This window comes from Amphiprion ocellaris, chromosome 17, assembly GCF_022539595.1.
Source record: "Amphiprion ocellaris isolate individual 3 ecotype Okinawa chromosome 17, ASM2253959v1, whole genome shotgun sequence".
Lineage (NCBI taxonomy): Eukaryota > Metazoa > Chordata > Actinopteri > Pomacentridae > Amphiprion > Amphiprion ocellaris.
The window spans coordinates 3,732,999-3,760,213 of NC_072782.1; the positions used below are offsets into that span (position 1 = coordinate 3,732,999).

A 27,215-nucleotide genomic window follows, 5' to 3' on the forward strand; every position below is an offset into this window, starting at 1 on the left:
GCAAAACAATCCTACAACTGAATTTATGGATCACAGTGTCCAATTCATATACTTAATCATTGTTTGTAGCTTTTGAGATCATTTTGCATGGATTCTTGTAATGTTATACCAAAGAAGATGGCCGCATCTTTTTGTTTAGTAAGTAGTCGCATACATAAAGAAAAAAGTGACCATCTGCATTGGAGCGCTTGGGCTAGCATGGTAATACTCCACTACTGATTTTTTCTGCGATATGGTCAAAACACCACACTGTGACTAACAACAGCTAATGAGGCGCTAACATGATGGCATGCAGGGAAACAGAACCCTTGTACCCTGAACCCTCCCAGTAGGTTTTTACTGTCTCCAGACTCACTTCAAGAAGCCTCATTATTCCCATCATGGGATCCGGTTGCTTACAAGAAGACCTGGACATGGAGAAGGCACCGCTTAACTGTAAAACGGAACAAAAAGCTGAAGCAAAACCAATGGCGAAAAATCATAGGGTTGGCAAAAAAAGAAAAAAGCTGTGGAGATCACCTGCACGCACAAGGAGATAATTAGCTTAGGCTAATTTGCAAATTACCTTTGGCTGGCACATAACTATCGGGCCTACCATCAAGCGAACGGTAGTTTGTTAAAATCCCTTCCACCACTGAAGTGTAAAATCATGATGCACCGCTTCAGAGGACCGATCTTGGAATGTGTAACTCATGGTGGTATTCTGTGCCAGCAAAAGTCTGGCACAGCTTTCCTGCTTATTTTTCAATAGAAGGACATGAAGCAACAGTTAATTCCCAAGGTATGCCTTAATTGTGATAACCAAGGAATTACACTTGATACCATTAACAAACAGGTTGCCTCTAATCATGGTAACTTTGGTTCTGCTGCTTTAATAAGTAGGATTAGATTAACTGTAACGAGGGAAAAAAATAAAGGAGCTGGAACAAAAACAGATGATGAATTATAACCAAAAGAAGAATATAGAACTTTTTGGAAAGTTGATGATTTTGATATGGTAAAGTTTATAGAGCATTAAATAGGATCAAAGCTTTGGAATAAAGGTGAGATTTAGGCTAAAACTTAATCAAGATATGGCTTCAGATGTAGACCTTTTCCAGAAGGCTGTTCCATGAAGTCCCATCACAGCCTTAGCATCGTGACCACTTCTGAGCAGGGTATAGGGCTATAAAAAGTTCAAAAACACCTGAAGAATCTAAACCATTGAGCCAAAACAGGATTGATGGGATCTGTTTTCCTTGTTTTATACAGAAATCCATCTGTTGCATTTTGAAGTAGTAGCTGGCCTTGTTGCCAAGGGACCAGTGCAGAGATCTGGGGAAGTCTTGTCCAAAGGGAGTGAAAGCATGAATAACTCCCTCACAGTCCTGGCTGACAGGCATTTCTTCCATACCGTAAAAGAAGTATGAGCAGGCTTCAGTAAATGGATTTAATTCACTGGCGAGTCTACTAAGGGAATCAATAACATCTTGAGCAGTATTCGGAAGCCTCTTTGTAGTGACCATAAAATGCGTTGAGTTTTGACTTCAATAAGCTGCATTAGGTTTGGGATATTCACAATTCAAGCTCATACTTGACAGTTCTTATGCATGACTAATACATTAGAGGTAATAGTACTTAAAGGTAAAGCTGGGTGTCATCAGTATAAGTGTGGAAGGTAATGCTATCATTTGTAAGTGGAAATCTAAGCAGCAAAGAAAGAAGATAATCAGGGGTCCTTGTATGATGGATCCATGGAGATTACTACAGTTCAGAAATGCTTAATACGAGACATCAGCTGCTGTTGTATCTGAAAACTAACACATAACATCCTATTGCTAGAATGCAAATATAGATTAATAAACTGTCCTAAGGAACCATCATAGTTATGATTACTGATGGACCCTATGGCATCAGTGTCAGCAGTTACAGTGCTTCCACAGGCAATTGTTTGATGTGTTGCTGGGAGACCTTTTGACAGCACGAGCCCTTTTCACACCACTGACAGGTCAGTATATAATTGGAACGTACATATGACTGCAACTGATACACGGAGGAGCTCGATATGATGTGAGGTCGAGAAACAAAGACATCCAAGAGAGGCCTTATGCTCTTCGTGTAATGATTTCTTCATGAAGTCTGTCAGCTTAGAAAACTGCTTTAAGGAAGCCTCGTTCAAAATCCTTTTTTCCCCTCCAACTGTTAATAGCATTCCTGTCTTATTTCACTTTTATGTGGGGTGTATCTTTCTTGTCTTTTTCACTTTACATGGGTTGGGAGTCAGAAGGGGGGTATTTCTTTGAAGCCAAATGCTCGGGGCCACAGCAGGGGCTACAGACCAACTAAAAATTCATTCTAAATTTGTCACTTTTAGCCTTTTACATAGTCTTGTTTCAATTACAAATCAGATGACTCCAGTTGAAGGAGCAGTGGATCATTCATCAAGCCCCTTTAGCTGGGACAGATTCTTACTGATGATACATGGATCTAATGACAAGAATAGCTTTAGTATTATAATCAAATGACACAGAGGACATGTAATAAATGCAAAAAATGTGTTTGGGGGGAAGACTGAAAGTATCTGTTATGTATATTAACAGATATGTATCAGACCTTAGATTTGCCTTTTAAGAAAGGAAAATATCACAACAACCAGACTTCACAACTCTGAAATGAAGAGGATTTATCTTTCATTCTAACTGGTAAAACTACCTCCATGTTATATGAAGGTCGCTATTGCCTGAAGCTTTTACTACTAAACAGAAAAAACGCACAAAAAAAGCCTGGAACAGCAGAGGGATGAAGAGCAGGGTGGCAGGGATTGTGCTTAATACAGGAGCATGTAGGGAAGACAGACAATGGATGAAGATGAGATGCTCGGACCTAAAAGTTATGTAGTAGCTAAGAAACCTTGTCTGATACCAATTTCATGCCATCTCATTTTGCAAAGAAAAAATTCACTGTGCAAGCATTTTTGATGCAGCTCCGAGACTTTCAGAGTAATATTGTGTCAGCTCAGAAAGTGCAAAGCAAAAAAAAGTTGAAGTAAAGTTTTAAATATGTGCATTCACTTGAGTTAAAGTTCTTGGAAGCAAACTTTGCTGTGTTCTGCACGTTTACATTTACGTGTACATTTATGCAAGTGTCCCAAGAACAAAATGTCCATCTGGTGTTCTCAAGGACTTATGAACCACACAAATGCTGTGGGTCATTTATCATTCTGGTTCTCTTTTCTTTTTATCGCTGCCATCTCTTTCCCTCGCCCTCTCTTTCAATCTTCACATGAGATGCTATCTTGAACCTCTTAATCAGGTTACCAGTCGCAGCTGTTTATGCCCCTGGGAGGACGGAGTCTTGTCGGCTGTCAGGACACATTGTTCCACCAGTGAAGAAGAGGAGATGAAAAGATTAAAGGTTGCACTCACAGTGTTGAGGAGATCTCTGAATAGAGAGAGAGAGATAAAGAGCAAACGGACGGAGACTGAGAAGTGTAAATGAGAATATATGAGTGAAAGCCCGGTGGTATTGTCTACCTCTCACTGATGATGGATCAGTCAACCTCAGTCATGTTGTTTTCAACCAGGTTCAGGCTATACAATACTTTTATCTAATAAAATGGGTGCTCTGTCAAATTAGGTGAACCACTAATTCCGGCTGTGCTGAGAGACAAAACAGATCCGACCAATCATGGCTTGTCGTCTTTCACAACCTGCCTTATGTCATTGATAAGAGGGTGCCAGAGACTGAAACAAGAATATAATCAAGTAATATTGTCCAAAGTGGGATGTTTGATACCGACTATGTCTGTAAAAGCCTAAAAAATAGACGTGGAACCATCAGTGGGTTGCACAAAGAAGACAGGTTGGTTTGTCTATCCTTTAACACGGTGGTTTCCAAAGAAATGTTTGGGACACTCGTGAATCAGAATCTGGAAATCAGAAGATGATTTCCAGTAATTGAAAAACATTTAAACACAACTAGATATGGATTATTTTAACCATAGTTGTTAGTCTGTTCAGTCAGTGCGGTGGTTCATACATGGGGATTACGTTGATGGATGTATTCTACTACTAACCTTTATTAAATTACCATAGAATGACATTATGGTTGTTAGTGCATTGTGTTTTTTGTGTTACCCTTACATCTGTGTTGGGCTTCAACCACCTCCGGATACAATGGCAGTCATGAGTCTTAGCAACCATTATTTTGGGCACCCCTATTTTAGCCTTTCTTGTTATGTAAAAAGTTGTTTACAGAAGAGCGCTCTTGGCTGGTATTGGTTAATGTCATGCTCACACTCTGGAACATAGGATGAAGACAAAATCTGACAGGCCAGTCTTTTTGTTTGGATGACAGAAAGTGTCCAAGATGTACCAAAGCTGCCGGCATCAAAAAAACATGCACAAATTGTCCATTGACGTAGATGCCATCAACGACAGTATGTAATGTCAAAACATATATAGGAGTTTTTCCTATTTTAAAATGGCCTCATGAGGTGGTTAGAAGGTCTGAAGGCATAAGACACTGGACTTTGACCCAGAAAACTAATTTTATCTTGAGACTTGAGATTCATTTTCGCTCCCTGTTTAAGTTTGGCACCAAAACTACTTGTTTGGGTGTCCAGAAAGGTCATAGTTTGGGTTAAAACACACTCTTTCACAACATTAACAATATGATACGAGGCAAATTTCTCATTACATGGAAAAGTATGACAGTGGCAACACCAGCAGAAAACATCTGGTTACAGTTTGATGGCATCTGTTAGTAAAGTTGACAGATTTTCATAAGTCTATCAGACTACCCTACACATTGAAAAATAATGCTAAAGGGAACACAGTGCTCTTAAATGCACCAAGGGGTCCTGGCAAAGTCTCAGTATATGACAAGTTTGTAGTGAGACTAGGCTCAAATGAGACACTGCATAAGATAAACTGATCAGTTGTTGTGCTTGGTGCCCATTTTTGGTCCCAACCAACTATGTTTTTCAGGTCCAGCCTTTATCAGGCTGACATGTAGATTAAAAAGCATTGCTCAGCTTTTTGAGTACCCAGCTGTGGTCCCTCAAGTGGATCATTAATATTTTTCTTTCCTTGATAAACAACATTAGTATAATGGTATGCCAGTTAGATGTATTGACCAAACTTTGTAGCCACTTTGTCATCCCTCCAGCTTCATCTCCAAAATACCCTTCTTAATTATAAAGAATTGAAGACGGGTTATTGATTTGTTTTGAACAGTAGGCTGTAGTTTTTCAGCAGTGTGACCAGAGCTGCAGAGATTGTTGGAGATATGCAGTAGTTATACTAGAAGAGGAACATTTCTCTTTTAATCCACCATAGAAATTACACTGAAGATAAATTTTTTTGGATGTTCTACAAACATAGACAATTTTAGCTCATACTATATGAAAGCAAAAGACATTCTTACGATAGTAGATTATGGTACTTAGCATACAATTGTACATAATGTTAAAATAATTCACCCGACCTTTAACACTGGGACTGAGTGTTTGCATTTAGTATGCAGGGTAATTTTTCTTTTGTAATTATAGGAACAAGCAGGAGTCTGACATAGATTTCTATTTAAGACCACAAAAACGAGGCTCTTAGTAATTGCTATTTCATTGTCAGCACTGTCTCATTAAGTTTGACCTGTGCCCTTTTGTCATGCTGGATTTCAACCCTCATGTCCTGCGGGTCAAAACTGACCCAGTTTAAAGTTTGAAAATGTGAAAAAAATATGTATTTTCACAGTGAAAGCTCTGATGTCCCCATTTTCAACATTTCTGGGAAATCTTTGAACATTTATTGGTGGAAAAAAAGAAATATTAAAAATGTTTTCTAAGAACATTCAGAAAAAAATCTACCAAAATCCAGCGAATTTCGCTGGATTTTGGTAGATTTTTTTCTGAATGTTCTTCAAGAAACTATTAGAAGTTTTATTGATATGTAATCACGAGATATTTTTATGATTTTTTTTAGAAGATTTTTACTCATTTTTGGAAAATATTTACAAGAATTTTCTTGCCAAATTTGGGGAATTTTTAAAAAAAAATAAAACTTTCAAGGGAAACTTTTAAGGAATTGTTAGAATTTTCTTCCTGAAGGTTTTGCAAATTTTCAGAAATTTGGGGATTTTTTTTTTGCTGAATTTTTGAATTTTTTTCAGACAAGGAAACAATATTTTTTTGGTGCACATAAATGAGGACAACAGGAAGGTTAATCAAACAGTGGTAAAAATGTGAAGCAGGTATAGCATTAATGAAAAAAACCCACACTGTATATGCTAGGGAAATATAGACATATAGATATGAATGCCACTGTAAAGCTAAGGAATGGTCAAAAATGATCTATTGTGCTGCTCTGTCCAACAAAGCTGGTGAAGAGTAACTGTCAGCAGCAAAAGTGACAAAAGAACTGAGTTGTGCTTGAATTTGTGATTGCCCTTAATCAAATTTTAGTAATACTGTAACGCCACTATGTGTGTAATTTGAAATTTCCCACCTTTGGAGCCCTCAATGGTGGTTTCAGAAGAGATACTTGAGATACTTGAGGCAGCCTAAACACTGAGAAAATATTAGGCGCAGGGCAACACAGTCTTCAGAAGTAAGTGGAATGATGTGAGTGGGTGCTAATAAATGTAAATTCAGGCATAGGCTGGTCCAAGTTGAAAATTACTTAACTTGAGAGAAAAATTTCTGCTTTTCCTAAATTGTATGACTCTGTCTTATGAAACACACACAGTTGACGGCACTATTCATACAGCTGATACAAATGTGTGGGACAACACAGGATGCAAAAATGCTCATGTAGTCAAATGTCTGTGAGTAAATTAGGTTCAGTTTTGCTGTTAATGGGCAAATAATGTTTTGCTGCCTCTGGTGTCAGACCTTTTGCATCGGAGATTTTGACTTGTCAAAGTAGGGAAAGCTCAGGTTTGTTACTGATGGCTGCATTCCACTTAAAGAAACAGTGTCCTATGGAAGTTTTCACATTCTTTTGCTTTTCAACATAAATCATTAACATAAATCAATGCCCAATCAATAGTCAATTTAATTTGCCTTTGTGGAGAAGAATCGCCAAATAAAAGACTCTTTCATGCCAAAGTGAAAACTGATTTATGCAAGGTAATGTCAAATAATTAAAAATATAACTTGTAAAAATAGTAATTGAATAAATATTCCCCCTTTTTTAAAGTGGCTTAAATAATTCAATACAGGTGCAGGCAGTTGGTGCTAGAAATCACACAATTAGTGACACAAGAATCTTTTGAGTGCAGTGAATGTTTATCAGAGGATTGTAGTATAAAGATCACTGGAACATTGGTAGCCCTGCTTGTAACTACACCATGAAGTCAAACAAACACTCTTAGCAACTCTGTAAAAAGGCCATTGAAAAGCATAAATCAGGGGATGGATACATGAAACTTTCCAAGTCTTTGAACACCCCTTAAAGTAGATTAAGAAACGCAAGGAATATTTCACGTGTAAATCCCCCTAGAACAAGCCTCTAAAACTGAGTGACCGTGCAAGAGACTAGTGAGAGAGGCCACCAAGACACCTATGACTCCTCTGAAGGAGACTCAGCAACAAGATGGGAGAGATTGTGCAACAGCTGTCTTCTTAACCAGTCAAAGTTTGGTGGTCAAGTGGCAACGACAAAGCCACTGTTTAAGAAAAAAAATCCAAACTACAGTTTGCCAGGAGGGATGTGGGAGATTTCAAAGACAACAGGAGGAAAGTTCTGAGCTTTCTGGCCATTGGACTACATGCTATGTCTGTCGAACGCCAAACGCTGCACATTATTACATAAACACTCCTCACAGTGAAGCACAGTGGTGGGAGTATCAGCATATGGAGATGCTTTGGCATTACTTTTGTAGGAATCTGTTTTCACTTTGACATGAAAGACCATCTTTTTTTGTAAATTCTTGTGAAAAATGCCAATTATAATGACCTCAGTTCAATGTTAAAAGGTACTAAAATGAGAAAATTTCCAACGGGGGTGAATGCATTTTATAGGCATCTTACATTACTGGGCATAATGGTTCGCTGCCATGGCTTTGTGAGTAATTTAATGGAAGTGAGAAATTATTAATAGATTCCTTCTATGACAAGTCAAAATGTCTACTTAATGATTATTTAAATAAAGTTATTTTTTAAATTACAATAAACAATATTGTTGCATTGACATACATTCTGTTGTTGGCTGTAATGATTAAAATTAATGATCCCACAAAGTTGTAGGCAATAAAAGCAGGCTTCTTCTGCAGTGTACCACTGCATCTATGTTGGTCCAGGCATTGTTGTCATTAGTAGAAAGGTGTGCTTGGGTTTTCATTATATGCCACAAAATTAGAAGGTTGTAAAAAAGTAGAAGCACTGTCAAATGTGTAAAGAAATATCCTTAGAATAATCATCACTGTCCATACAGTTCCACTGTCATTAAAAAACTGCTATTTTCCTGCTGGAGAGTGCCAGGGAATTATTCCTCCTAATTTAATCATATTGCACTACAGCAGATTTCAATTTGTATAGAAAACGCACTGGAGCAATGAGTATGGAGAGAAGTTTAATAAAGCCTTGAAATGTACCTTCACTGATATGATTGCATAATGACAGGCTGGTCTATTTAATAACAGGCATCATGAGAGGGAGAGGGATAATGGGAGGACTGAGAAGGAAATTAAATTCAAATGCAATGACTTCTGCTGAGTTGAATTTTATTCTGTTTTCTGTTTGTTTTCATAATGGGTTTTGTGCTGCTCATTTATGCGATGTGATAGTGTTTTTTTGCTCTGATGCTAATTCAAAAAAGGGTGATGACGTTTTCTGTTCTGTTGATCTGCGACACTTTTATTCTCTGCTATCGGAACTATTTTTTATTTGACCACGCAGCAACCAGTAAATCTTTAACGAGCCAAGGAAGCGTGCTACCTACAGTAGCCCGAAGGCTCTGCTGAATATATTTATAAAGGGTCCTGCTTGATATGTCGGAATGTAAACAACTTTTTAAATAGTTGCTTTTGTTCAGTTTGCCTTTAATCCCCAAAGGAGGGAGACAGTGCAGATATAATTGAAACCAGAGGAAGATGTCACCCATTAAAAGTACGTGAATTATTTATTAACAATGAACTAAACTCACTTCTGACGAGAGTTCAATTACGTGGAAAGTGCATTGTGGGGGCGGAGGGTGGGCGGGGACACACAGCGAGACAGGAAACAAAGGGAATAAATATGAAGAAGTAAATACAAGGGAGAATGAGTGGGTGGAGAGCACAGGAGTAAATAAAAAAAATCTAGCCGAGATGGGGTTTCCATAAAACCATCTATGTGGGCCTTGATTATATTGCTTTTTCCATTTACATAGCGGAAAACAGCTGAATAATTAATAATAACCTAAATGTGAAAGGGCTTTTCATTCATATTCCTTCTCATCTTTTACTATTACACCCTAAGCAACGATGTAAAGGTGCCTGGCATTATTGCAGCGCTCACATCAGAAGTAGTAATTTCATAGGGACTATTAGAAAATGTGAGAATGTATGAGTTGTTTGACTAAGAATAATGGTTGCTTTCTTTTTTCCTGATGAGGCTGAAGAGGCCCCAAGACAGATCATAAAAATGGAAGTCATAAATTCACCAGAACGGGTGGTGTGTGTGCAGTTTTTGTTTACGCGCTGTACTTGTCTGGGACTCAGCGTCTCACTGTAGAATTGGCAATTTTTCTTTGATTATGTGGGTTCATTCATGGAGTGACCGTGTGAGAGAAATGACTTGTAATAGGCTATTACTGAACAAGAACTCCTAAACTCCAATAGTCTGCCTGTGGGATATTCACCGCAGCTGCACGATAATACAAACTAGACAGACGGGGGAGGCCGACTGATTGACTGGCAGAAAGAGGTAAAGATCCCTGAGAGAAATCAAAGGTGGCAAAAGAAGACTCCAGAGGAATGATATGATTCATGGGATCGTTTCACCTTTCAAAAAAGGAAGACCGCAAAGGAAAATGTCATGTTTGTATAATGTGTGTGTTGAAGGTATAAGCCGTGATCCAAATGTAAACAAAGCATTGCCCAACCACCAGAGGAGCCAGCCGCCACTTCTGGATGAAGGTTAAGAGTCTGTATGTAAAGACAGATTGTTAGAGAACACATTTTACTTTTATAAGGTATACATAACGTATATATTATGTGGCTACCTATGTGAGCTATACAAAAAATATTAAATCAGTTCTGGTCACACGCCTGTTTGAGTCAAGTTTTTTCATGTTGTAGAGCCCAGCCACATGCTATAAATGCTGTGTCAGTGTCTGAATCAGAAGGTCTGGATGTTGATGTTGGGTAGTACACTAATTCAACTATACATGGAACAGCCACAACATTAAAAACACCTGGCTAATATTGTACTGGTCCCCCTTGTGCTGCCAAAACAACTTTGACCCATCGGGGCATTGACACAGAATGTGTCTGGGTCTTGGGAGTGTTCCTCAAGTTGTTCCTGAGCAGTTTCTACAGTGTGCTGCGGTGCAGTATCCTGCTGGGACAGTGCTGTTGCAATAAAGGGGTGTGCTTAATCTGGAACAACACTTGAAGGATAACTCAGCAGGGTCTCAACCTTACCCGGAATCAAGGGGCATAACTCTCATTTTGGGGCAAAACTGTATTCCATAAAACCTTACTGTCCACAAAAGCTTAAATGTTTGTTGTTTTTTTTGCAGGTGACATCCTTTGAAAATCAGTAGATTAGTGAGAACCCACAAAACCTTACTAGAAGCCAAAGCTGTGATCTCCATGAAAAGGGAATGATCCTCAAGGAAATCCACAAAGACATGGTCAGCACACTTGGCGAATACTTCACTTGTTCTTCTACTGTAAAGAAATGGGTTTCTGGCATTAAGCAGGGTAGGGAGATCACTGAAGGTGAACGTTCTGTCATGGAGTAACGATGAGTGAAAGACCCAAAATGACACTGACAATCAAAATTAAAACTGCAAAAAGTGAGCTTTAAATCAAGCTAATTCCCAAAAATGCAGCTCACAAGCCAGACAAAACAAAAGTAAATCAAAAATCCAAAAGACAACAAAAACATGGAGTTACGAAGGCAAACAATAAAGACACAAATAGCTTACAAATCTGGCACACAGGAAACACAGGGAAATTTGGAGGGAGAAACAGAGACGAACTGGCAAAGAACATGAGGGAAAAGGTGAGTCTATAAACACTGGGGCAAAGAAGTCAATCTCACAAAGGTGAAGCACATTAGGACGGAAAAGCTGATAGAGACCAGGAAGTATAAAGACACCTGAAACAGAGGGTGAGTGCAAACGTATGACAGGACATGTCCAAAATAAGTACACACAGACAATAAAGTAGACTCCATTCATGAATGATTGACGTGTGACTGTCCAACACTTCTTGGAAACCACTGACATCAGTGTTCAGGTCTGACTTCTTTCTTGTGAATTTTTTGGTTCCCCTCTCACCTAGTGATTTGCAAATGGCACCACCTGCAGAGACCTGATTACAAACAACTGAGTTATTGTGGACAGTTATATCAGGCTTTATAGTCTACAGTTATAGTATAAGAGTTACGCTCCTCCCTTCCAGGTGAGGCCAAGAACTTTTGGAGGACCCTTGTAGGTAGGTAGAACATGTAGGTATGTGAGTCATTGGTTTTTAATGTGCTGTTAGTCATTTTAGATCAGTCAGATCTGAAAAAGCCTGTCTGATTAGAGATGAAACATCTTGAAAGATCTAAGAGAAAAGTTCAGTTTCCTTCTATTGAAGTTCTTAGGACTACTTGTCAGAACGTAATGAATCTGATATGAATGTCCATGGCCTTCATTGACCTTTATGGCTGTTTGTATGAGGTGATTGCATGTTCTTACTGCCTCTAGTCAGACTTCACACCAAAAGCCCTCTGTTCATATTAACTGATATTAGCCTGTTATTCATCCACCTTAGCCATAAGGAGAAAGACTACATTATTTGTCCTTCCAATCATTTTTCCACATAAAGGGAAAAGGCACATTCAGCCTGTGTGCATTATGAAACGACTTAGGCATGCCAATTGAGGTCAGGATTGTGTTAAATTGCCTGTATCCATCATGGATACAGTGTTGTGCATATTTCCCCCGACCTCAGGAGGTAGGAAGGACAAATGAAAAGCAGTCTTTCTGGATAGAAATCAGTTAGGAGTGTGTTTTTTTTCCCCCAATGTGGGCTCTCATTTACCTCAAGCCAAATTCTGGGAATAGGTAAAATAATTCAAAGCAAATGGGCAACTTGCTGAAAAGAGATAATTACTGGATATCTTCCCTATTCACTTTACAGCCCGGATATCTTAACAAGTGCATAAACATTATAGTCCTCTTCGATCTCTGATCAACAGCCATGAAAGTCAGTTTGTTGGGCCAAAAAACACTGCATATACAGTTCTGTTTTCCATGATATGTTTTTACTAAATGAAGTTGTAATTTTGCTTGCACAGTAAATGTCTTTGAGCAGCTTGCTGCTGTGTTTATGTACATTTAATTAATTTGAATTGCTGACAAAGCCGGCTGGAGCAACAGTACTCAACTCGTCATGACTCTTATGAATGACCAGCTGTCTGGTTATAAAAACTTCTGAAGAACTGCATCTGTCCCTTTTAAGGTCCCTGATGCTCTAGATGAGACGAGTCACATTTTTAGCTCTTGTGATTGCAAGACAAGAGAGAACAGAGACTTTTTTAGTGACTACTGGCACTATCAAAGAGCTAAAACATGTCTGCTGCCCTTGTCTTTACCTCAGTGTGTAACTAACAGTTGGCGACCATCACGTCACACTAGAAAACATCCGATGGCCACTCACTTTCAGCCACTATTGGGCTGATGTCCTTTAGTAAAGCGAGACTCTCAATAAGTGGTAAAATGTCATTAAATGAAAGTAGTTCACAGAGATCATGACAGGAAATCCTGCTTCTAGCCTTCAGAAAATTCCCTTCTGTGCAGTCTACAGTGGATCCACTTTTTCTACAAGGGCTACAGAGTAAAGGAAGTTTATAACAGCAGCACTTTGCCAGAGCATCTTAACTGTATGTGGAATTAGAAAGCTGTGAAATGAGACAGGATGGGAGAACACATTTAGGCCGCCTGCTGGTCCTGTATAAATCCAGTGGATGCTGAGATGAGAACACAAGTTTTCAGCATATAAACATTTCACACTCAAACTGTGTTCAATGTTTCCAAGTACTGTATTGCTGACTTAATGTGGTTCCATTTTCCTAATGTATTTAGTGTAATTTCCTCATCACCAGTTTGTCTGGGTGGCCGAAGAGCTAAGAAGCACATCACATTTTCATAACATTTACGTGCTTCATGTCATCTTTGTTCTGCTCCATTTCCTGTTTTTTCCAAGAGCGCAAAATACAGGTAAGTATGTACATTTGGAAAAAAAAGCGAAGTGCTGAATTTTTTGAACATTTTCAATGTTAAATCAACTTTTTACTGTTTATATTTTGTTGTCATCACATTTAGTATGGATATTTTTGATCCCCAGAGGATGAATCCCAATGATTTAGGTTCTTCCATGACTATTCCTGCTGCAGAATCAGCAAGCCAAAGTTTTCTCTAACTTTTTGAAATGTCATCAACTACTCAATGGACAATCATATTCACTTTCATGATCTTCTGACTTCTTTATTTACTTATCCTAAAGTTAATTCTCCTACCTATCCATGAGGTTGACCTTGCTTTTTTTTTGACGTTTCAAAAACTCTGATGGATGGCTTGTCATGCTTTGTGGTACAGACATTCATGTCTCCCTAAAGAGGAACTGCATTTACTTTTGTGATTTCTTAACTTCTCACGTAGTCTCAAAATTTCACCTTTGTTTTGGTTTAGAACTTACCGGTAATCCTTTGCCGTCATTATCAGTCTCATTGTGTTTTGTCATTCCACTATGCAAGGCTATGATGACAAAGATGCTCAGTATTATCATCCCTGCTTTCATCAGTCTGTTGACATTGTCATTGTGTGAACATGTTAGCATGCTGATTTTAGCATTCAGCTCAAAGCGCCTCTGTGCAGTGGAGAGTGACAGGAAACATGGGGACAGACAGGGAGGGAGGATGACGTGGTCAAACAAACCAGCCACTACATGTTTACATGGTTTCTGATTTAGATTATTGGCCATACAGGCCAACTGTTTGGGGAGGAAATCTGAAAAAAAAAAGAAAAACACTTTACCTTTGCTTGACTTCGAAAGTCCTATTTTTCATTGGTTTTGAGGCTGATTCAGAAAGAGACAATTTATCACAGAGAAAGACAATTATTATACTCGACAAGGGCAAGTGACCAACGTTCCTGATGAGTCAGTAATGAATGGGCACTCATCACCATCTCTGTTACCGCGTAATCTATCGCAGACATTTATTTCTTTGTTGACCAAATATTTTCTTTCATTTTATTGCCTCTCATTTTGCTCATTGCACAGAGATGAGTATTGATTCATCACCTTGGGAGGTGAACAACAGCACTTCCCTTTTCATTACCTTCCTCATGTCACTTTTCGAGGCGCAAATAAGAGTCCTTCCTTTGTGTTCGATTTTTGAATCACATGTGGGCTAAAACGAATTCACCTGCAGTCAACTCGGGCTGAGGACAAAATGTGATGCAATGAGTGCTTCAATAATTCTCATTCTGGTTTGTATTTAGAATAGTGTTTGCTGTTTTCAACAGATTATATGAACCCTCCAGACTTACCTCAAGGTGACAGAATGATGCAACATATGTTACATGGTAAAGTTAGGAAATAAAGGAGTCAAAAAGCCACACTAGTTGCTCTGTTAGGCTGAGTTAACTGAATATTGTTGATTATTGATAATATTATAAAACCAATTCTTGATACTATTTAAAAATGCTCTATTTTGGCACTGTTTCAGCCGCCTGTCCCTATCTGTAGTCATTTTATGTAGGCAATCCAAGCCCCATGCACAGTGCTACCTGATTGGTTATACATCACAAGTAACACATTAACACTAGTGGGTCGATGTTGAAAAGCTCTCTTTAATTAAACATATTTAAACATAAAAATGCTATTTCAATAAAGTTTTGTCTTATAATTGAAGTTAGTCTATTGATTTTCCTTTTTACTGCAAATATACTCATAGATTGGTTCCAAATATTTTTTTATCAGTCTCCTTGATTCCTCAACAGTATCAGCCCTGACAAGTTCATATTATTTGGACTCTAACATGCTTTGATCATACTAACACATGCACAGTAACATTGCAAACATGTCGGTGTTCAATCTTTTGAACAGATATCGGCTCAAGCAACAAGTCTGATGTAGATCTAGCAGCAAAATGTCGCTAAAGTTAGACGATGTGCAGGAAAATTTTAGATGCAGTTGTCCCTCTCCATTGCATCCGTCTCCTGAAATCAATGCATGAATAATTCCTTTGTCTTAATGTACAATCTTTACCATCCTTATATTCTTGTTTTAAGTTGCTAGCTTTGTTTTGCCAATTAGCAGTGAAGACAAATGCGGCTGTGGCTGAAGTGAAAGCTATAGGTTCTGTAGGTATTGATGATACTAGATGAAGAGTTACGGGTTCACCAAAGTTATCAAAGTCTATCCTGAGAACAGCATGAATGTGTGTGTGAAATATCCTAGCAATCAATCCAGTAGTATTTAGAGATGTTGCCAAATTGGTACACTGACAAACTCTCAACATGGTAAAAAAAAAAAGAATAATAGTTTCCCTTCGACTTTATAGATGTTATTTCCAACATCAAGTGTAATTTTACAAATAGTTCCAACATGTTTTTTGAACATAGAAGAAATCATGGAATTTGGGCATTTTGTTTACGGAAAAATAAATTGTTAAACAAGAAAGAAAAATAGAAAAAAAAACCTCCTAAAATATATGCAAACAAATGCCTTGAAACAAAAAGCAATTCTCATAATGAATGGCAACAATATTTACTGCTAGAGCTAATAAAAGTTTTTGAATGCAGTCCTTTTCGAAGCCTTTGCCCTGCAGGAGCACGTTTCACATGTTTCTCACATTCATTTTCATTTCTTGCATCATACCTTATGCCATACGTTTGGCTGGCAGTATAAATTGAAAACAACATAATGTCAAATCATTTTTGGAATATTCCATTAACTGCGATGATTAAAGTGAGAAGCTGCCTGATGCATGAATATTTCAGCTGTTGCTAAATTGGGAGTTTTCCTGGCTGTTACTTAAAATGTATGCGCGTGTGGAGAAATCACCTCAGAAGAGGTTGCATCAGCGTGACAGATGCACTGAGAGTCTACTGTATACACATACCTAATGAAAATGTTAATGGTGTGAGGAGGGAGGAAGACTGACAGACCTAAAAGTTACATCAACATTACAGATCTACCCAACAGATGGGAAAGTTATGATCAGGTAAAAATAAATTGCATCCGTCTGCAGCATGCAGACGCATAAGACACCTAATTCAGGGTAAAGTCTCTTCTTCACAGCTCAAAGCAAGCTGAGCAGATATTCAATATGACACGTCTTCTTATATGCAAGGTAAAAATATACAGGAATCTGCAGGTTTTAGTTGGAGAGTAAACACTGAAGTTGCCTGACGTCTGTTCTCATCTGACATTTTACAAGAAAAATCCTATAATCTTGTGTTACTTGAGCAAAGTCCTCCGTATCTTGTCATGTTTGTTCCAGAACTGGTGAAATAAGGACAAACTGTGATCACAGGTGAGTATGACAGTGGAGAAGAGCAAACAATTAAAGAGTTCTTATGCTGCTGCAGACTTGTTACTGATGTTAATTTCGATGAATTATGTGCACCAGGTCTTAAAGCGAGCCAAAAATGCTGACTCCCATGCTAAGCAGGCTCCCCATAATTTACTTAGCAGCAAAGACTTCAGTAGTCGCTGGAGAGGAGGGGCTGTGGAAATCATCAAGGACACCTCAAGAGGAAGAGGGCGGAGGAACGTGATAGAGATAAGAGGAAAAAGGAAGGAGGTGTCGATTTTTACGAGTACAAAGAACAAGATCTGCTGCAGCAAATAAACATTTTCAGATGTGCAATAAGACTGAAAGACCTGTAAGACAACCCCATGATAGTCATAGAAAATGTCAGCGACTGAAGCCTCATGAAAATTACAAATCCTCAGCTGGAGTTTTGGCAAAGTTTCTAAGCACAGCTAAAGAAGAGCAATAACCATGATAATTGTATCCAACATGACAGAAGTAAAGAAAACAGAAAGTGTATTTACAGATTCCCAAGGAAGATAGCTTAAGTTTCTTATCCTCGCTGTCGATATTTAAAAATGTCAATCCACTGAGGCTTCCAGTACCCGTCAAAATGAGCATAACGCGAGCAGCCGGCAGATGGGAGGCAGTGAGGAGGTTGATAGTTGGGTATCTTTGAACTTTATTTTTACTGTGAATTAATTTCCCAGAGATCTGCCAGACGTGACACCTATATATTGCAGGATGCACAGGCGGAGGGCAGAAATGAGTTTCTTCAGAGACGTGGTTTTATTTCCACCAAGACTAATAAGTTGTATTAAAATGAACAGTGCTACCTTGTGAATATAATCAAAATTGCTTTAATAGATCATTTAGAAAGTGATGTATGCAATGCTTAACCTTATTGCCCATACTCCACCATCTAGAAGAAGTATTTAAATATGCCATGATTCATGTAGGACACTTTTTATGAAAGTTTTAAGCAAGTGAGATGTTTTGTGCGTCAGTATTTTCAACAAATGTAGCTTCTGTGAATATATATTATATTATAATATATATATATTTTATAAAATAACTCTGCTATATAGTCATCCATTATCTGTTATATAAAGGACAGGAAGAATTAGAATATTAAAAAGTAAAAATCTGTTACAGTATGGTGTAGTTTGGCAATTATGTAACTGCAGCATGTTTTAAAGAGTCATTTTCTTACGTAACATCGAGAGCCAACAGACTCAGGCTCTGTCCAGGTATAAATCAAGCCAAAACATCATTGCATCCATTCATTATCCAAACCGAGAGGCGGGCAACTCCCTGGACATAACAGGACTATAACAAAGAGACGAGCATTCTTGCTCGCATTATGGCCAATTTAGAATCACTAATTAACCTACCATTCATGTTTTAGCCTGTGGGAAGCAGCCCCTGGAGAAACCAAGGAAATGATGCAAATTTTAAAGAAAGGCACCAAACAACCAGCAGCTCCTAACCCAGAACCATGGTGCTAGAAATAACGCGTACGTAAATGCGAAACTGATTGCATTACAAGTAAACATGAAGCATACAATCAGTAAACTGACTCAGTAATGTTTGTTACAGGAGAGCTATGTCTGTCCAAAAACTAAACACTTGAACTGACTGAAGATTCGTCACTGAAAGCAACTGGTCACACCACACTGAAGGCTCATCTTATTTCATTAAGTTCAGCCTCCTCTACCCACTGGCCCGTGACTTGGAAATCGATCCTGGTACATCATAACAAAGAATGTCTCATTTTCTAAAATGCAGTATCGAGAGTTAAGAAGGTTTGCTGGATGAGCTATGAGCAAGGATATACAGGTGTATCATCGCTGTGTCCTCGGTGAAGTCTTTTCTCCAGCCGCAACACAAAGCTGGAATATACAAAGCATGTCTCCAGCAGGACTGACAATTGTGTATATTGTATATATAGCTTGGTCAAACTGTTCCAGGATCTAGCAAACCCAACAACGCCACCTGAGGACTCTCACCCCAGGAACTATTACATTAAATCTGGACTACAACCTTGGTCATACACAGGTCACACAAGTTTGTTAACTGAAAGAAGACAGAGAAAATCAGAAGAAGAAGATTGAATAATTAATTGAATGCTATATGTCTGGAAGTGCCAGCAAAGAGAGTAGCTGAAAACAAAGACAATGAATAAATTGAATCTATAAAAATTCAGTTTAACAATTCAATTCCAGGACAATAAAATTAACAAAGGAAGAGGATAATGGACAGAAACCAGCAGTGGGGAGGTAGCCAATTACTTAAGTGTCCAGGAGAGCTACAAGTTACCAACCACAGCAATTCACAACCACTACAAACTGGTGGAAGATGAGGTACCATGACAGCCTGTGAAGGAAAAATCAAACTAGAGGGTCTAACCTCCACCACCAGCCAAGGAAAATTACAGTTTTGTTCCAAATATAGGAATAGATGCACACAAATATAGGAATAATTGCCAAGAAAACAGTTGGCTCAATCTAAAATACAGCACAAATGCAAACACAGTGAAGATAAGGCAAGGCTTGGACAAAACTAAGGAAAAACCGCAGCTGATAAAAGCTTAAAATACAAACAAAGCACATTACACATTAATACCAGGTTTATATCATCAATATCAATAACAGTTTATCTCAACTGGCATACCCTTTTTTAACCGCTGGCTTAAACTATACCTTGATATAAAAGTGTTGTGGTGAAACAGACATGATGGGGATCAGCAGCATCCACATTACAAAAAAGCAAACAAACTTGGTGTCACAAACCTCAGCCAAACAGATACCAATATCATGAGGCAAACAGGAGATTGTCAAACAAACGCAGCTTAATCCTCATGTGCATAGGAGTAAATACAATCTTCAAAACAGTCAAGAAACTTTAAACAATCCTGACTCCATCACCTACCTCAGAGTAACAGAAGGAGTCCATGTGGCAACCAGGAAGCAGAGGCAAAAGGTGGCCATGATGCCACAGGTGCTTCCAATAGCCTCAGCTAGGGGCGGGGCCATGGGAGGAGTCAACCTGGTGGTGTGTTGAACAGCCATCAGGAAATACTAGATCCACCTAAACACAAATGTTCCTACTTCAACATGACATTCAATATATATCACTCATTATTTATGTAGTATTATTTTGTGTGCCATGACTATGACAAAAGTGGCACTTGAATTAGAGGAAAAAATATCAACTGTAACTTATCATGAACACTGCCATCTGACAAATCATAAAACACAGTGGTAGGATACAGTAAAACAGTCGATTGGTGATGGATGATGGTTTAAACTGACGCTCTGAGGGTAGAATGTCTCATTTTGGTAAATACTGGTTGTAAAGGAATTGAGGACATGCAATTAGTGAAATGGGATTAGAGGGGTTAATATATAATTGCGGAACTTTTTGTAACATAGTTGACAGGTATCATAGTTGACATTTTTGCTGTTTTCAGGTCTAAAATCAACATGGATGCCTATAATCACACACCACATGGGATTTTTACAGACAGATTCTTCTAAATATTACATATACAATTGAGTAAAATTGATTTTCACTTGACTCACACAGTACTTTATATTAAATAACTCAGAAAGCCTTGGAGTCTGGCCAGTCTTTTCTTCAGGAGGAAATGACATCATGTGGAGCAGGTCATGTGATATGGAATTAACACACTTCCTGGAGAGGTGTTTTTGTAATGGGGAACTTAGTAGAAAGTGATTTCTGGGACACAGATACAATTTGTTATTTTCCATATAAAATTTGATATATTGCCAAAAAAGAAATATCTGTCATGATTATCTCAACTTAATAAAAAGAACACAATCAAAACTATTTCTGAATCAGCTCATTGTATTATTGTTTAGCTAATTAGAAGGTGGTTGGTATTAAATTTAGATGGTTATTTAGTTGACATTTTAGTGATATCCAGTCAGTTTCTATTAATAAGTGGTTGTTTCTGTAACCGTCCCGTTCGGTTCTAACACCTTAAGGTGTGATTCAGGTTCAGGAAGGAATTTTGTTAAGAATACAGTCACCCCAAAAACACACAATGACAACAGATTGTAAATGTTTTGGAAAAAAAAAAATATTGAACCCCTGTACAAAACTGAGCTCATGAACGTTGAAACGACCAAAACACTGTATCCAGTGACAGATCACGATAATCACAATTAAGTCCGTCAACAGTTCCAAGGATTACAATGTCTTTGTTCACCCACAACTGCCCGGCTAGGCAACCAAACCCAAACCCCTAGAGCAACAAACAAAAACAAAACAAAAAAAAAAAAAAATCAAGCACACACAGGAAAAAGAGCCTACCTCCCCCTTATAATGAATGTCCGACAAGGTGGTCCGAGGTGATGGCCGATCCCAGCGTGATGGAGACGTGGATGGACATCAACACACAGCAGATGGATGGAGATCAGAGTCCCACTGAAGAGAATCCTCAAAAAAAACTGCCTACATGGATGTGCAGGGCAATTACTCATACAATCCATAATAAGTCTCCCATACATTTACTCCAATAAAGTTGCCATTCTGCCAGTCCTTTCTTGGCTCATAACAGGCTGTACACATAACAATACAACATATCACAGATGAACAATATAACCTTTAGAATCTAAATACATCCTTCCCTCAGCCTACAGCCGATAATGCAACACATTTCACAGTTTAACACATTACTAGCACTCAGTAACTCAGTCTAACTGCATAAAATATACTCTAGCATTTGAACATATGCAGCATCTAACTAGCCAGCACCGAGGGGCTATCCTTTGTTTTACACAGCAAATTGTTGAAGTAGCAACAACATACAACTCAGCAAACATGAAACAGTTAACAGATATCAATGGAAAACCATTTAAATCCTCTCAAAATTATCGACGTTTTCTTTAAGACAGACTTGTGTTTCCCGTTGTTAGCTTCACTTTGCTAGCGTTAGCATGCTACGGTAAAACCTTGAAGAACACCCGTAACTCACCGGAATATCGATTTCTACGTGGTTCAAAGATATCTGATGATTCTTGTCTACTTCCGTAACGTCTGCAGTTAACTTTAGTGTCAAAATACCTCTTTTATGGTTTGTTTTCTAAGTAAATCCAGCTCGAACGCAGCATCCACACAGGACTGAGTGCAGGCAGAGAAAGAAAAGATGGCGTATTTCGGTAAGATGACCACCCCGAGCACTTTTTCGCGCACTAAGCAACCCTATCAAATTTAATCTTAGGGACAATAACGGCTTTCTACTACCACCTTGTGGTCAATTTAAGGTACTAATTCGCCTAAAAGAAAAAGGCAAATTAAGGGACTAAGTCAAAATACTGGCTAAAAACACATTATTAATAACCTGAGGTTATCTACCCAGGTTACATTTCCATAATAGATAATTATGGAACTTGTAAAGACATGATTATAATGAACATAAATAACATTAATTTTTCTTTAGTTTTGATGAAAATGTATGTAAGATATATCCCATGGACTTCAAAAGTCCCTCAGTTATATATTGACCCATGGGCATGTAAGGCTTGTACTACATGAAGCAGGAACACTTGTGCTCAGGTGAATTCAATCTTTTCCGACAGCTGTTGAACTCACCATCACGGAACAGGTGGACTCCTCCCATGGCCCCGCCCCTGACTGAGGGTATTTAAAGCACCTGTGACAACGTGATCTGCTTTTGTCTCTACTTCCTGGTTGCCACATGGATTCCTCTCTGTGAGTCTGAGGTAAGTGATCTAGTCAGGATGGTTTAAATTTTACTGGCTGTTTTCAACATTGTGTAACTAAGGTGCATTTGTTTGGTAGTCTCATGTCTGCCTCATTGTGTTTGCTGTGGTTTGCTACTGGAGAGTTTGTCTGCTTTTGGGAAATGTGGATGCCGCTGATCTTTCTCAAGTCTGTATGGCCAATACACTATTATGTCAAGGTGTGAGTTATTTACGCCAGCAGTAAGAAGGGTATGATAGCTGAGGTCGATGGTTATTACATGTTATAAACTTGTTACAACCCTGTTATTAATGTGCAATGTGGGGTTTTTTTAATATTTTTTTGTACTGACTGCTGTTTTGCCTTCGTGGGTCCTTGGTGGGGCCTTGGTGAGGCCTTGGTGGAGATTCGTTAGCCTTTGCCTTTTGCTTGTAAAATGATCCAACTGTATTTTTTGAGCATGTTTGTGCTTGAGAAGTAGTTCAGACTAACCCCCTCTGGTAGAGCTGGTTGGAGGCTGGCTACTCTAGTGTCGTTCTATTCACAGGTTGTAGTGCTGAGAGCACTTGGGTACAATATTGTACGCTTGTTTGCAGTGGTCGCTAATTGCCTTGAGTAAGTTGGTGCACTCTTGGAATACTCTTAAGTGATTAGTTGCCTCCCTACTACTGAGCTCTTCTCCCTGCCCTTTGCTATTTTTTATTGTGTGGGAAGTGTTCTTGAAAAAAGACTTACATTGTTAAACACAATTTGTTGTAATCTTCTTGTGCTTTTTCATAGACTTGAATTACTCGTCTGCATTTTGAACTGTACTCTGTGTTCACTTAAAGCCTTCCTGCATTCAGCTGATTATCCAATAAATTCACTGTCTTTTCTTTTTGGGCCACATCTGTCTTGATTTGGTTAACAAAGTTACACCTGTGTATGAACAATGTGCTGGTCCAGGTTTTATATAATTCCTGGGGTCAGACTCCACAAGCGTTGTCAGGTTTGTTAGATTTTCCCTCCTACCTCTCCACATATTGCAAAGTCTCTGACCTAAAGGTGCTGAACTGAGCAAAGGTGCACTTTAATATAAAATAACACCTCGCCAAAAGGAGCAATGAAGCATTTTTACTCTTAAAGTTAGACAACGTTGCTTTTAAGACTGAATCTCAACCTAACCAAGCGAAAACTTCTGACATGATCAGTGCATTATATAACCGAGAACCAATTATGTCATGAATAAATTGGACTTTCGGTGGTTTTGAACTTCTATAGCTGCCACCAAACAGTTAAGTTTACCTAACCAGATGCAGTAACAGCAAGTATTATCTCTTCTAGATGGAATGATGAAAGAAAAACTGAAGAAAAATGCTTTGAGTTATACATTATTTCTCAAAGTCATGGTTGTGCTCCTTGCTCCACATGTTCCTCATTGGTTGGGGATCACTGCAGGATTATATCATCTGTGTTGTGTTTAAAGACAGAGGCTCTAACACAGAGGTGTCAAACATGCGGCCCGGACGACTTTGTAAAGTGTAAAAATTATAGAGAAGACATTAACTGCAGATTGTAAATTTGTAAAACTATAAATTTAAAATAATTTCTAGACCATGACAAGTTGTTTTGATCATAAAATAAAATACTAGATTGTTCTTTGTTCTTTTGTCATTTTATGCCTCATTTTTGTAATATTTTGTCTTGTTTATTATTTTTTGTCGTTTTTTGTTTCCTTTTTGTCTCGCTTGTATTTTTTTGTCCTATTTTTGTGTTTTGCTTTATTCGTTGTTTTGTGCATCATTTGTCGTTTTGTGTTTTTTGTCTCACTTGTGGTGTTTGTCTACTTTTTTGTTGTTTTGTTTCTTGCTTTTGTTATTTTTGATCTTGCTTGTCTAATTTGTGTAATTTTTTGTCTTGTTTTTGTCGTTTGGCTACTTCATTGTCGCTTTGTAACTTTTTTGCCTATTTTTTTGTCGTTTGTTATTATGTTTCGTGTTTGTCTCATTTGTTGTCATTTTGTGTCTAGTTTTTGTCATTTTGTGTCTCATTTTTGTAATATATTATATGTGACTGATAAACTGAGGCATAATATTGTTGAAACTGAACTCATTTTTTTGAAGAAATTTCATGTTCATAATGTTTTGTAAAAAGATAATTCCTTAAATGTGAATATTTTCAGAATGTCCTTTTTTGCACTGAAACTAAGGAAAAGATTGGAGTTGTGGTAATTTGCAGGTTATGATTTTACTGGTCTGCCCTGCTTGAGCTCAAACTGGGCTGAATGTGGAACCTGAATTAAAGTCAGTTTGACTCCCCTGATCTAACAGTTGCAGTCTACTTGACAATTAGGAAGAAAACACAATGACCAAGTTTAGCAGTTAGCTCTGCTCATGCCTTATGCAGGAAAACAACCCTCAGACAATCAGTCAGGTGATTTGTGAGGAAATCCGGTACCAACATTTGCATAAATGTGCCAAATTATAATATCTGTAAATGCAGACAGGTGACACATTAAAGAAAAAAACAACTCAGTGGAAGGCTGTGTTCACCGTACCTTGGAAATGATTCTCCAAGTGTGTGGAAATCTACTGGAGGGACGGATTCTAGCAAAACATATTGCCTCATTTGGTGTTTTGATGATGGCGGCAGAGAGCAGTGTTGAACAAAATCTCCCATAGGTGTTCAAAATCAGATCTGGCGACTGCAAAGGCCACAGCGTGTGATTACATGATGATCTTTTGAAGCGTTTAGTCTTCCCTCGTGTCCCATAGATGGAGGTGTTGTCATCCTGGAATAGACTATTAAGATAGAACACTTTCAGAATAGGATAAAAGTGATCACTTTAATTTGTCACTTATCTGTATTGCACGTTAGGGTTTTTAATAAGCACTGTAGCATGCTCTTTATCTTTTCTTTTCATCATGCAACCTCCTAGATGTTTCTTACTGCACTAACCCCTATTTTTTTCCCCAATTTATTGCATTTAATGATATTTTATTTGGGGTCGTCCCTTTTTTCGTTACAGAAGATACTAATTTAATTGTGTAGAAAAAAGATTCACACGCTGTCTTGATGTGAAAAAGATGCAACCATCAATATCAGTCTAACATCTTTGCATTAAATATGGCAAACATTACCCATACTAGAAAGATGCAGAGACTCACCAGTGGAGCAATGGAGTTCATTAGCCATTTCAAAACCATAATATTCCACTGTGGAGTTTTGTGTGGATTCAACATATGAGCCGTATGTGAATAAGTGAGCATTAGGTTGGATTGTTTATAACTTCAGACAGTCAGAGTTGCTGTGTAGTAAATTCAACTCCATCTCAAACTGAATAAACCAAGTCAAGAGAACTTGTCGTAGAACAAGTAACTGTAGGTCAACAATCTTTTGATTTTATTCAAATTTCAAATCATGTTCTTCAAAGCTTGATGAGAACATTAACGAAGGGGGGATGCAGACTGATTCTTATCCAGGGGATCTGACTGCATCGCTGTCTGCTCATTTCTATTCTGTATATTTGATTTCATTCAAGGATCTTGAATTATTCTTTCAGTGGTCAAACTGTGGAGCATTTCTGCCAAAACAAAGCGACTGACTAGCATTGTGGTGCAACGAGCCACTGAAATATGACACATTTTTCCTTTTAAACACTAATTCTCAAATGTACTCTGTCAAAAATCAGCAGGGGGAGGCTCACCTGTTTGTTTTTGTGGGAAAAAAGAAAAGAATACAACATGAAAAATATATCTCAAAATAAATATTCCATCACTGGTTCTGATTCTCTTCAACATCAAATTCAATATTTAAGATTTGCCTTAAATTTGCACACATCTTCTGAGGCGCCGTTACGGATATTCAGCATAAATTGTTTGGAGAATGTGAAATAAAAGAAAAATGATTCCAATCTATGTTGAACCGCCATGATTTAGACTGTGACAGATTAGGAAAAAAAAAAGGTTTTCTCCATAACCTGTGAGCAGCAAAGCAATTGGCACAGAGAAAGAAAATGGTGCTGTACTCTCCAGTGAGCTCACCGCTCAGCCAAGACACCTGGGAACGGTGTCAACGCTCACTCCAGGGCACATCTCCATAGGGCTGGCAGTTGGGCAGCCAATCTGAACCAAAAATAAATAAATGGAAAAGTGAAAAAAGAAAGGAAACAAGTCAGCATCCAAAGAGGAAAGCTTTGAATTGACCCCCAAGAGAAAAGGAGACGGTGATCGGAGTTTGGCAGGCTGCTGTCTCTTGGCCTGAAATGCATATTATCCTTTATACATCCTACTTTTTCCACCCACTCAGTTTTACAATATGTTGTTGATGGAGGTGTTGCCAAGCATGAATGATAAATATTCAACAAACTTACTGACATTTTATCCAAAATTTGCTTTTTTGTCCACTGAAACACTTGACCTTCAGCTCAGTGCCTTTCCCTTTACTATGATGTATTGTGAAGATTTGGTCGGTTCCGTTTAGGCAATAAAACACCTACAATGACATTTTGGCTTTAGGAAAATGTGCAGGTGAAAAAAAAAATGTGACTTCATTATAAGAATTTCCTAATAGAAATAATAATCATAATCGACATTCAGTTAAAACTGGAAAGAAAGTTACTGCAGCTCCTTCACTTTCTCTCTCTATTAACCCTCAGGTCGTCCTGTGGGTCAAAATTGACCCGTTTTAAAGTTTGAAAATGTGGGAAAAAAATATATTTTCACAGTGAAACTTCTGATGTCCACATTTTCAATATTTTTGGGAAATCTTTGAACATTTTTTGATGGAA

The 27,215-nt window shown here is 38.1% G+C and overlaps 2 long non-coding RNA genes across 4 annotated transcripts in view; both read right to left on the reverse strand.

The window, feature by feature from the left end:
* LOC129347324 (uncharacterized) overlaps positions 1-27,215 on the reverse strand; it is a 496,469-nt gene that overhangs the window by 345,392 nt on the left and 123,862 nt on the right. The gene's annotated exons all lie outside the window — the stretch shown is intronic.
* On the reverse strand, positions 19,652-21,898 carry LOC118470879 (uncharacterized). Its single transcript, XR_004848055.1, has 3 exons — positions 21,720-21,898; positions 21,056-21,196; positions 19,652-19,807 (listed from the first exon to the last, which is right to left on the reverse strand). It is a non-coding gene; the product is annotated as an uncharacterized LOC118470879 (long non-coding RNA).